This window comes from Phoxinus phoxinus (genome assembly GCF_949152265.1).
Source record: "Phoxinus phoxinus genome assembly, chromosome: 2".
NCBI lineage: Eukaryota > Metazoa > Chordata > Actinopteri > Cypriniformes > Leuciscidae > Phoxinus > Phoxinus phoxinus.
The window spans coordinates 31,537,206-31,550,278 of NC_136877.1; the positions used below are offsets into that span (position 1 = coordinate 31,537,206).

Consider the following 13,073-nt stretch of genomic DNA (forward strand, 5'->3'; position numbering starts at 1 on the left):
CTTTGAGATGTGTACAAACAATATTAAACACATTTCATCATATTATGTGTTGTGTAGGATACAGCTCTCTGATAGAGGGAGGCAGGTTGAAGCAGCCTGCGGGTACACTTGTCTGATTAAGGGTTTGTGTTCCTAAGAGGTAAACATTTGATGGTCTTCTATAATACCGTAAGTTCTGCTGTCTTTAAAAGGAAACTGAAGGTGAGAGAAAAATGTAAAGCCTTAACGCTTGAGATTTTCATTATCTGTCGTAGTCTCTTTTTTTTTTTTTTTTGACACACCAACAGGTGGCGAAAGTGACTGTCTTTATAAGTGAGTCACTGAATCATTTATGCGATTGACAATTCAAAAACACTGAGTCATTCAGAAACTAAACAAGTGAATGTATCCCTGCTTGAATGAAACACTGCTGTTTATAGCAAAGAGACAACAGTTGATTCTGCTTTGTCTATTTTTACTGCACCAACAAAATGGTTCCAATTGAACTCAAAGTAATTGTGAATATTGTATATTTAAATTATAATTGCAATCATGCTTAATTTGTGTGCTTGGTTATTTTATGATAGAGTGAATGCAACACAACTACCAAGTAGCTATGTTCATTTTCAGGCATCATCATATTTTATATTTTAACTGCATAAATTAAATTAAGGCTTGAAATGACATGAGCTAATGACATTTATTTAATGACTGACTGTAGAAAAACTGCAGGGAACATGAGTTTGTAGTCATGGTGATAGTCAGGCATTTAAATGTCTTTTGTCTTTTTTCTTTTCCCCGTCTTTTCTTCACTCTCAAGGTTTAGCGCACCTTTCTTTTTTTCTGTGCCTCCTTCTATTTGCATCAATCAACTGTAATTAAGTCAAAAGAGACTAATTGTTCTTTATAAACTACAAGGTTATCATTGGAAACCTTCCATACACGAACCTTCAGCATTCCCATTCACAGTGCGACTTTCAGCTCTCACACAATGTTATAGAGTTTATGTACAACGGCATGGGGCTACATTAGAAGAGAAAGAAGATACTTCAGTAGTAAAGTACAATTAAGGTGTCCAATATGGTAAAATAATGCGATTGCTCAAATAAACTGGTGTGTGTATTTATCCATTCACATAATATGTACAGTATCACAAGTACCTGTGTCATAGCTAACATATACACTTCAATTCAATCGTCATTATGATTTACTGTGTATAATATTAGTTTAATAAACAGGTTTAGACATGCTGAGGGGCTGTAAATGCCCTGGAGAGATGATACAAAAGAACAGTGATACCACAATCACGTCATCTGTCTTTACAGACAACTCCCACCACTCACTCACTCACACACACACACAGGCATGCACACACGCTCACACACACACACACACACACACACACACACACACACACACACACACACACACACACACACACACACACACACACACACACACACACACACACACACACACGCGCACACACACACACACACACACACACACACACACACACACACACACACACACACACACACACACACACACACACATAAACAGTCTCATGCTTAGCATCACAATTCAGGTTTACAAAGGACACGGAAATGAAAAAACGGTGCCTACATTCTTTTGAGTGTATGTATGTGTGTCTATAATCAAATTTTAGTGCTGGATAGGTTAATGGCCATTCCCTTAATTAGCCCCACTGCCACAGAATAAGCGACCTGCCCCTTTAAGAGCACAATAGAAGCGCATTTGTATTCACACAGAGTACAACATGATGTTCTTTGGGTGACCCCCACCATTAGCGGGCAGAAACCTGGGCACAGAACAATTTGCCTAACAAGAAAGAATCTCTGTGTTATAAGAGAGAAAGAGCAAAGCTTGACCTTAGCCAAAAATGTCAAACATCCACTAGTCTTCAATATGACTTAGAGTAGTTTGTCATCAGATTTAATCAGAACATATAGTGCTAGAGTTTTTGCCCTTTGAGGCTTATGAGGGGGTTATTAGCTTCAAGACTAGAATACTAAATGTGGAATAGATAGGGAGATAGTGTTCAAAATGGAATAGTTGCAGTTGCAAATGTCATGGTTATTAATATAATATAACATTTATGTTGGTGTTTTTGTTTTAGTTTATGTGGCAGTGGTGACACTTTACTTTTGTTTTGTTATTTGTTTATTTTGTGATTAAAGTTTTTTGTTGAATGTTCGCTGGTTCCTGCCTCCTTTTTCCTTGAGCCAATGTTACAATATAGTATAGACCAATGCTCATAAGTAAAACTAAAAACTAAGTGCTAAGTACAAATACAAATACTTTTTCATAATCAGTCCTTTTATGTATTGATTTGTCTGCTTAATTCAGCCTGTCTCTATAAAAAAAAAATATTTGATATTTTCTGGTTAGTAAAGATGGCGTTTATGCATTTTCCGAATTTGTATGACATGTTTATGCATTATGGATCACAAAGCTGTACGATCGCCTGAGCCTTTTCACCTCATGTCATAGGTCACCATCCTGTGTCTGACATTGCTGATGCACATCTGAAAGGTTGCGAGAGAGATTATCAATAGTTGACCTTCTGATTGGTGGGAATATGCAGGTTTTGGTCTTTCGGTAATCATGTTCAATCTCATCAGTTGTCCCCCATGTCTGTGGAACATTAGGGTTTAAAGATGTTAATGGCACAGTATGTAAGTTTCGCCGCTAGAGGTCTCTTATTCGAAACAATAACTAATGTGTCGTTTGATGACCACGCAGATGAGCGTAGAATCATGGGAGTTGTCGTCTTCACCTCCACAGCCGATGGAAAGCAATCCGATGGGATTTAGGCAGAAATTGTGTTCATGAATGAGCTAATGTATTAGAGTTCCCTTACAAGGGAACTCGAGCTGCGTCGAGATGCTGTGGGAACGCCTCTGCGTGATTGCCTCATGAAGCACGTATTGTGACAGATGGACTACCTTGTAAGTCCCTTGTAATTAGCGCCACCACGTCCCTTAATTTGCCGCCCTTCGCCAGGTTCCCGACTGGAGTGCGTGTGATTCTTGGAGAGGAGGGGCGCTGAAGAGGAGAATATGAAGCCTCATCACCGCCGCTGTTAAATGCTGAGCGCGTCTCTCCTCGAGAGAATGGTCTCTTCCCTGTGCATGCACACCTGTGTCCTCGTGGGTCCAGGAAGGGAGTACGGAGGGATTCCCGCACCGACGGAGTTGTGAGTCGCCGGACCCGCGGTCCGAATGGAGAATCATGCGTTGAATCATGCCGCTGACAGGCTAGGATGCCGGGCTGCTATTCTCCTCAAGTTATCATGGATGAAGAGGAAATCTTCATCCATCATGAAGATGTTCATGACATCCATCATGAAGATGTTCATAACCGCGATGCTGAAGCCGCCGCCCTTCGTGCCTCTGACCAGAGAGCACGTGCGACCACCGGACACCGCCCCCTGACCTGGACCCATCCCATCTCTTCACTACCCGTCCTTCACGATTCCCTGGCACAACGAGGAACCTGATCCCCTTTTATTTTAACACATTTTTTTCTCCATTTTTGGACATTTTATGTTTATTTCTATTAATAAATGCCTCTCCGAGGCTTGACACAACTCCCATTGTGTCTGTGGTTTGCTCCTCCCTTTTGGCTCTGCTCCCGTTTGCTTTCTTCTCGAGGGAAGAAAGTCAATAAAGATTATTGTACCGAGGCAGCGCGTAGATTACGCCTTTCACCTAGAGCGTTACTTGTCTAGTTGATATTTGGCTGCGTTTAATTTTTTAGAAAATTAAATATGTACTCATCTGATCTTTGAGGAGTTAGATGTCTGTATTAATATACTATTCAGCCTTTCATCCAGACCGTTTTTACTTGTCTGGTTGATATTTGGCTGCATTTATTTTTTGAGAAAATTTAATTTATTGTCGTCTGATCTTTGAAGAGTCATTTAATTCTGAGGAAATAAATTGTGAATTCCCTGGGGGAAATGGATAACACCTCATTATACGGTGCACCTCTCCCTTCGGTGGCCTCAGGGGCCATTCTGCCAACTCCACAATCTTGTGTGCTTTGGGGCGCAGCGGTCTCCAGCGAGTTCTAGTCTCAGTGTCTGACTCGCAGAAGGAGGGTTTAAGAGGGGTCAGTTCGGTTGTTTCCTGCCGGTCATCCGTTTCAGGACACTGGATTGGCTTCTCAAGCTATACTAGAGACCAGTCTCGAGAGGCTGGTTCCTTTAGTAGTCTTAGCCATAGTCGTCTTGGGATAAGACAGATCTGAGGACAGTCATTATCTTGAAGAAGGCTTCGACTAAGAAGAAGTCCTGACGCAGAGGCCATCAGACTCCTCATTACATGGTGCCTGTTTCATTTCAGTACCCTCTAGGGGGTGTCCTGCCAGTTCAGTTGTTCTCTGCCGGTTCGCCGCTTCAGGGCACAGAGGTGTCAGCGTTCCCCGACGATCCTCAGAGGAGAGTCGTAGAACAGTCAGTTTGGTTTTTCCTTGCCGGTTCGCCGCTTCAGGACGCCGAGGTGTCTGCATTCCCCAAAGATCCTTCCTGCAAAATATATCTTGTTGGGTCCTGCTCACAATAAAAAAGGGTTAAAGAATTCAGTTCGGTGATCGTCCGCCTAGATTTCTAGGGGTCCTTCCTATTAGAGATGCACGGATGGGCTATTATTTCATCCGCAACCGCATCACAAAACTCATCATCCGTCCGCCATCCATCCGCACCAACGTTTTTGACCAATTTTCAAAACCGCACCCGCCCGCCATCCGCTGATTGGGCGATGCAAGGCGCTGCTGATGACAGCCGCGAGACTAGAAAGCTCTTACCTCGGAATATCAGCAGTGAACTCCTTCTCCGATCGGCGCACAGGGACAAAAATAAATAAATAGCCTAAATTAAACGCACTTCGGCAAACCTGACCTTATCTGATAGGGTACTGTACAATATTTTCATTGTAGCCTAATAGAAAACGCATTTTGGCACATAATTTCAACATGCTGCTATTTCTTATGTTTTTTAGAAAATAGATAGAAAGCTCGAATAAAATATGTCATTTACATTATAGGCAAACTCTAACTCTACGCACACACGTCATGTCAGGGTGACGACTATAGGACAGCGCCGCCGCTCCCACCACGCGCATCACGCGCTGTGCGTAGGGCACCAAGAGCTGAGGGAGCACCAAAAAATAGCCTAATGAAAAATCAATAATTATAATGCCGATATTATTTCAGTATAGAAATGCAGACATCCCAAGTCTCCCGGAAGTTCCGGGAGTCTCCCGCATATTGATAGCGGCTCACTGATGCCCGCGAATTAGTTAAAATATCCCGGAATCTAGAGCGAGCGCGCCCGCGAGACAGAGACTGTGCTCCAAACCGCGTAGCGCGTGCATGGCAGAGAGGGAGAGAGAAAGCAAGAGACCGCGCGCGTGTGCCTCATGAAGCGCATATAATATCATTCCCCTATTTTCTTTTTTTGGATGTAGGTATAGTCAGATAACAATATTTAACAATGTATACATCTCATTTGATTAGTTCAACCGCCCGCCACCCGCCCAAATTTAATTAAAATTAAATTTTTCGTCACGTCATCCGCCCGATCCGCGGTTTATCCACGGCTGTAACCACCAACCGCGCATCTCTACTTCCTATGTTGGTGGACCCCGAGCAGGCTCTGGTTATGGAGCAAGAAGTACAGACTCTTCTGTAAAAGGGTTCCTCATCCCAGCAGCGAGTCAGGGATTTACAGCCATTACTTCAATATTCCAAAGAAGGATGGAGGCTTACACTCAGATCGTGTCACAGATTCAGTCCTAGGACTGGTTTGTCACAATAGATTTGAAGGACGCGTACTTCCATGTAGCCATCCATCCTCATCACAGGAAGTTCCTGAGGTTCGCTTTCGGGGGAGAAGTGTACCAATATCGTGTTCTTCCCTTTAGCCTAGGTTTATCACCGCGCACTTTCACAAAATGTGTGGATGGCAGCTCTGACTCAACTGAGACTCCAGGGCATTCGCGTGTTGAATTACATTGACGACTGGTTGATTTTAGCTCAATACGAGCAGATGGCGGTTCGGCATCGAGATGTCGTTATGTCTCACATGAGAAAGTAGGGGCTGAGGCTCAGCACCAGAAAGAGTGTGCTCCTTCCAGCTCAAAGGACCAGAAGAAGGTCTAGGCGTGGCTCGGCCATAAATGGGGTAAAACTAGGCCAGTCACTCACTGTGAAACAGTTTCAGAGACTGTTGGGTCTCATGGCAACTGCATCCAACGTAATAACTTTTGGCCTCCTGTGCATGAGACCCCTGCAGTGGAGGCTTGGAACCAAGGGGGTTTCTCTGAGGGGAAATCCGTTTTGCATGATCAAGGTCACGTGGCGATGCCTTAGTCATGTGGAAGAAACCTTAGTTCCTCGCCCAAGGCCCAGTGTTGGGGGCTTCTTGTCGCCGCGTATTGCTAACAACAGATGCTTCCTTCACAGGTAGGGGGCCATCATGAGAGGTTGGGGGGCGATCATGAGTGGTAGCTCGGCGCAAGGTCTGTGGCAGGACCATCTACTTTCTTGGCACATAAATCAGCTAGAAATGATGGAGCTCTTTTTTCTTGTTTCAAGCTCTTCCTCCCAAACCATCATGTGCTTGTCCGCATGGAAAACACATCGCTGGTCTCTTACATCAACCATCAGGGAGGTCTGAGGTCACGGCACTTATGCAAACTGGCTCGCCAGATCCTCCTGTGGGCCCAAGGTAATTTGCTCTCTCTAAAGGCAATTTACATCCCTGGATTTTTATATCAGGGAGCAGGCATCCTATCGAGGCAGGGACCGAAGCCCGGGGAATGGAGACTTGGTTGAGTGGAAGTAGACCTGTCCACATCTTAACAGACGACACACTGTCCACTGTGGTTCTCGCTCAGTCAGCCAGCTCCTCTGGGGCTGGACGCTATGGTGTAGACTGGGTCGAGGTCACGACTGTACGCATTTCCCCCAATCGCTCTGCTCCCGGGAGTTCTGGAGAGAGTTCGTCGGGGCCCGGCTTCTGTTAATAGCCCCATTTTGGCAGGCCCTTGTATGGTTCTCGGACCTAGTGTCTCTCCTCAACGGCTCTCTACTGGAGATTCTACTTAGGGGAACCTTTCTCTCAGGTGAGCAGGTTGATCTTTCACCCCCGCCCAGAATTGTGGAAACTTTGGGCTTGGTCTCTGAGGGGGCCCAGCTCATAAGTTTAGGTCTCTCAACCGAGGTTGTTCAGACCATCCTTCACTCCAGAGCTCCCTCCACGAGGAAACTCTACGCCTTGAAGTGGATTTTTTTTCACTTCCTGGTGCGGAGAGCACCAGCTGGACCCAGTTATCTGCCTAGTGAGTGCAGTACTGTAGTTCATGCAGGAGCGTTTCTTAGCATGTCTATCCCCCTCCACACTAAAGGTGTACATGGCGGCCATAGCTGCTTACCACATCCCTTTAAGTGGTGTATACTTGGGGAGAAAGACCAAGAGACTAGGAGTATGGCTGCTTCTAAAACATTATCGTCAGGAGTTTCCCTCCAATATGTTTGTGATGTGGCGGGATGTTACCTCGCCGCACACATTAGTGAGGTTTTATGACCTTGACCTCGGCACGACTCCAGGGGCACAGGTGCTTTCATCTTGGTGTACACAGAGATTTCACACGGACAGGCACTTGTTACTATGGCGTCGTGGGTATAGTGTTCCCACAGCGTCTCGACGCAGCTCGAGTACCCTTGAAAGGGAAGGTCTCAGGTTACGTCTGTAACCCTGGTTCCCTGAAGGAGATGCTGCATCGCCCTGTCACACTCCCTGCATGCCTGTGAGCGACTTGTTTAAGCCTATCAGAAGCTAGTGGCTGTCTGTTCCAGGTATACTTTATAGTTTCCTGGTCGATGACGTCACATTACGTTCCGTCACGCCATTGGACTGATTGTATATGTGCTTCATGACGCAATCACGCAGAGGCGTTCACACAGCATCTCAACGCAACATCTCATTCCCTTTTCAGGTTTTTTTAAATTAACGTTACTGTGGCATAAAGCAGGGCGGGGCCGGACTTTAATTATACTTATATGCCACAGTTGGTCACTGCAATTGCAGGGCTACAGAACCCGCGTTTCTAACAATAGTTCCGCATTACATTAATTAATTTGCACGCAAGTTTTATTTATTTTTATACCGTGTATTCTCCGTGTAAATTTGTGCACCGAACCGTGACTCCCGTACCGATTCGGCATGGTTCCACCCCAAATGTATACAGTGATAGGCGTCGTATTCCTATAGGTAGACGTCGATCAGCTGAGAGTCAGCTGATGCGAGCTTGACTAACGTGACCAGCCAGAACTAACGCTACGCTTGATATTATTTTATTTCATTCTAAATAAACAGCCACAAGGGCTGAATTACTATTCATACAGGTCACTTTATTTGACTAATTAAAATTGTGGTGTAGCGCAGCACTGTTTTATTTGGTCAAAACAATCATATTAAAAATACGTTTGAGTGTGTTGAACGTCATGTTATAACGTTACTGTCACCATTCTGTTCCGTTGTATTCAGTTTTAGGACTTTTACTTTGTCCTCATTTCTGTCTTCCTAATTGCCGCCACTCATCTGTCACCATGGACATGTGGCAGAATTAGGTAAGTGACTGACAGTCCTGGTGTCCTATCAGGAAAGAGTACGGTCTATTTAACGCTGGTTGGCTGTACTCTGAGATGCGTCATGTCTTGTCCTCCCCCTCCTGCGTCATCCACTATCGCCTCAGGTATGTGCTGGTAGCGGGTGGTTTAAATCATGTGTTTAGAACGCCACTGATATGTTATCTTTTTAATTGTAGCGTTTCATTTAAGCACTTGTCTGACGGTGCATTTTCATCAGCTCAGAATAGGTGTTTGCCCACCCTTCAGGTATGTAAACTGTCCCTGTATTGAGTGGTGGTTATGATGGCGTGTGGTATACTGAGTCGCTATGTCACTGTTAATGCGTTGCTTCCTGTACCCCAGTTAATCGGTGGTTGTGATGATCGCGGTAAATAGTAGCCTGTGGGGATTTCATGTGGGGTAATGTCGTCTTTTGGTAAGTGTCATGTAAGATGTTTGTAAGGTTGTAGTGGAAAGAGAGGCACTAACATCCCGCTGCTTCTCTTTAAGGCGTTCGTGAGGCGCAGGTCCTCCCTTTCGTCCTCCGGACCATTGTGCTGGTTCTCTGCACAATCTCCCTCTCGTTCTTCCGTGTTTCTACGAACTTGAGTCCACCTGGATAACCAGTGTCCCTCCGTGTCGCGCTGATCGTGCCGGCGGGAATTCATAAGGGCACAGGATTATACCGTCTACTTCTACTTCCTTTCGTTTTTTTGTGTGATTAGAAAAGTTGATTAATAATAATAATTGACTGTTATTAGTACGAGAACCAGTGTGTGTGTGCACACGCGCGTGTATGTGTGTGTGTGTGCTGCACCAGCTCTATCTACTGTGATTCTTTTTCTCTTTCTTTTGGTCAGCTGTGTTTATTGTTTAGATTTTGTTTCTGTAACTACTGTTGTGTGTTGTTGTGGACCTTGATTATTATATTTTTTTGGATAAACAAATTCAGCTGTTTATCTTGTTTCTCCCAGGAACTGAGGTGACCAGGCGGGAGGACCCCCGAGTGCATTTGTGGTGGTGGTAGTGTTGCAGTGAGTGACACCTTTTGGAGTGCTTGCGTGTATGATCCAAGTGCACGGTGACGTGTGTGTGTGAGTAGAATTACGCTTTTGGAAAAGCCATTAAGTGGTCCTTCCGCCGGTAAGCTCAGCCTGGTTTTGGTTTGTTTTACTTTTTGTTTGACAAACTCCTCCTACCCTCGTGGGTAGAGGACTATGTCGGTGTGTGCCACTCATATTGCCCCCTTGTGAGCACCTGTTTTTGTGCCTTGACATTTGTGCATTGAGCGCTGTGCGCCTTTGTTTTAAAAGAAGATACTGTTTTTAACTATTTTTGTATGTCAATAAAAGACCTTTTTGTAATTATGTGTACTCTTGTCTCTAACCTCCCTGACACACACGAACCTGTGTGACCTAATGCTAACCGCTGGGTTACTTAGATATTCCCTGATTTATTCAGGGTGGCGTAGTCGACAATTATCACCATAAGCAAAGTAACTTATTGAAATCCTGTACCGCTCCGCTTCGCCACATTTGGCGTAGTCGGCAGGGTTGTGTGTCAGTTGTGTAAGGCAGAGACGTGATTGAAAAAAAAAAAAAAGTTTTTTTGGGGGGGGGGATTTTTGCTTTTGCTTTTCTTTTCTTCTCTTTGTGTCTGTGGCAGGAAGTAGACGGTGGTGGTCCTGTCGCAAAGGATAGGTGTTACCCTCTGAGAGTTACTTCCGTAGTGGTAAGTGATTTGTATGGTTTGCCGCTATGGAAGGTGAATTGAGAGAATTGGTAGCACAGTTAAAAGCGGATAACGAAAAATTAAGGCTGAGGGGGAGGTTCGGTATCGGTTGGAGGACGAGAGGGGGGACCCAGATAAGTTGGATATCCGCAGTGGGGCAATTCGCAGGGAGTGGGGAGGAACGCCTGGGCGTATGCGTGCTCGGGGCCACTCAGTTTTGTTTGCTGATGGCCTCCAGCACGGGATACAGGGGCACCCACAGACAGGGGTTTTAATGATTTTTAGGAACGATGATGCCCATCCATTGTTCTCTGTAGCTGAGTCGAGTTCGATGATGCCTATCCATTGTTCTCTGTGTAGATGATTGTGAGTTCGATGATGCCCATCCATTGTTCTCTGTGTAGATGATTGTGAGTTCGATGATGCCCATCCATTGTTCTCTGTGTAGATGATTGTGAGTTCGATGATGCCCATCCATTGTTCTCTGTGTAGATGATTTTAGGAACGATGATGCCCATCCATTGTTCTCTGTAGCTAAGTCGAGTTCGATGATGCCCATCCATTGTTCTCTGTGTAGATGATTGTGAGTTCGATGATGCCCATCCATTGTTCTCTGTAGCTGAGTCGAGTTCGATGATGCCCATCCATTGTTCTCTGTGTATATGATTGTGAGTTCGATGATGCCCATCCATTGTTCTCTGTGTATATGATTGTGAGTTCGATGATGCCTATCCATTGTTCTCTGTAACTGATTTTAGAAATGGTTTGAGTTCGATGATGCCCACCCATTGTTCTCTGTAGCCGATTTTAGGAACGATGATGCCCATCCATTGTTCCCGGTAGACGATTTGAGTATGGTTAGGCTCTTATCGTCGGGGCGACGATACAAAAGGCAGGGGTGGATTGTGGCAGAATTAGGTAAGTGACTGACAGTCCTGGTGTCCTATCAGGAAAGAGTACGGTCTATTTAACGCTGGTTGGCTGTACTCTGAGATGCGTCATGTCTTGTCCTCCCCCTCCTGCGTCATCCACTATCGCCTCAGGTATGTGCTGGTAGCGGGTGGTTTAAATCATGTGTTTAGAACGCCACTGATATGTTATCTTTTTAATTGTAGCGTTTCATTTAAGCACTTGTCTGACGGTGCATTTTCATCAGCTCAGAATAGGTGTTTGCCCACCCTTCAGGTATGTAAACTGTCCCTGTATTGAGTGGTGGTTATGATGGCGTGTGGTATACTGAGTCGCTATGTCACTGTTAATGCGTTGCTTCCTGTACCCCAGTTAATCGGTGGTTGTGATGATCGCGGTAAATAGTAGCCTGTGGGGATTTCATGTGGGGTAATGTCGTCTTTTGGTAAGTGTCATGTAAGATGTTTGTAAGGTTGTAGTGGAAAGAGAGGCACTAACATCCCGCTGCTTCTCTTTAAGGCGTTCGTGAGGCGCAGGTCCTCCCTTTCGTCCTCCGGACCATTGTGCTGGTTCTCTGCACAATCTCCCTCTCGTTCTTCCGTGTTTCTACGAACTTGAGTCCACCTGGATAACCAGTGTCCCTCCGTGTCGCGCTGATCGTGCCGGCGGGAATTCATAAGGGCACAGGATTATACCGTCTACTTCTACTTCCTTTCGTTTTTTTGTGTGATTAGAAAAGTTGATTAATAATAATAATTGACTGTTATTAGTACGAGAACCAGTGTGTGTGTGCACACGCGCGTGTATGTGTGTGTGTGTGCTGCACCAGCTCTATCTACTGTGATTCTTTTTCTCTTTCTTTTGGTCAGCTGTGTTTATTGTTTAGATTTTGTTTCTGTAACTACTGTTGTGTGTTGTTGTGGACCTTGATTATTATATTTTTTTGGATAAACAAATTCAGCTGTTTATCTTGTTTCTCCCAGGAACTGAGGTGACCAGGCGGGAGGACCCCCGAGTGCATTTGTGGTGGTGGTAGTGTTGCAGTGAGTGACACCTTTTGGAGTGCTTGCGTGTATGATCCAAGTGCACGGTGACGTGTGTGTGTGAGTAGAATTACGCTTTTGGAAAAGCCATTAAGTGGTCCTTCCGCCGGTAAGCTCAGCCTGGTTTTGGTTTGTTTTACTTTTTGTTTGACAAACTCCTCCTACCCTCGTGGGTAGAGGACTATGTCGGTGTGTGCCACTCATATTGCCCCCTTGTGAGCACCTGTTTTTGTGCCTTGACATTTGTGCATTGAGCGCTGTGCGCCTTTGTTTTAAAAGAAGATACTGTTTTTAACTATTTTTGTATGTCAATAAAAGACCTTTTTGTAATTATGTGTACTCTTGTCTCTAACCTCCCTGACACACACGAACCTGTGTGACCTAATGCTAACCGCTGGGTTACTTAGATATTCCCTGATTTATTCAGGGTGGCGTAGTCGACAATTATCACCATAAGCAAAGTAACTTATTGAAATCCTGTACCGCTCCGCTTCGCCACAGACACATACACAATCATCACAGCTGTTCATTGTTTTGTCATCATCTATGTGTATTTAAGCTCCTGCCTGTGTTCTGTTCATTGTCTGGTTGTCATCTATGTTAAGTATGTGTTGCTTCCCAATCGACCTTCTGTTGGATTATTGTTAATAAACTTTGTGTTGGATTATATTCGTCTTCCTCGTCTGTTTGCCAGCAACCACCCATGTGACAGTTACTCTGTGCGTTCGCTCGGTGGCTGGTATGAGACACTTG

At 44.9% G+C, this 13,073-nt stretch overlaps 2 long non-coding RNA genes across 2 annotated transcripts; both read left to right on the forward strand.

Moving 5' to 3' along the window:
- Positions 1 to 8,714: 8,714 nt before the first annotated feature.
- Positions 8,715 to 10,368, forward strand: LOC306994367. Its single transcript, XR_013796668.1, has 4 exons — positions 8,715 to 8,762; positions 8,835 to 8,904; positions 9,001 to 9,073; positions 9,148 to 10,368. It is a non-coding gene; the product is annotated as an uncharacterized lncRNA (long non-coding RNA).
- Positions 10,369 to 11,409: 1,041 nt separating this feature from the next.
- Positions 11,410 to 12,648, forward strand: LOC306994366. The gene is made up of 3 exons (XR_013796667.1): positions 11,410 to 11,553; positions 11,650 to 11,722; positions 11,797 to 12,648. It is a non-coding gene; the product is annotated as an uncharacterized lncRNA (long non-coding RNA).
- Positions 12,649 to 13,073: the final 425 nt, after the last annotated feature.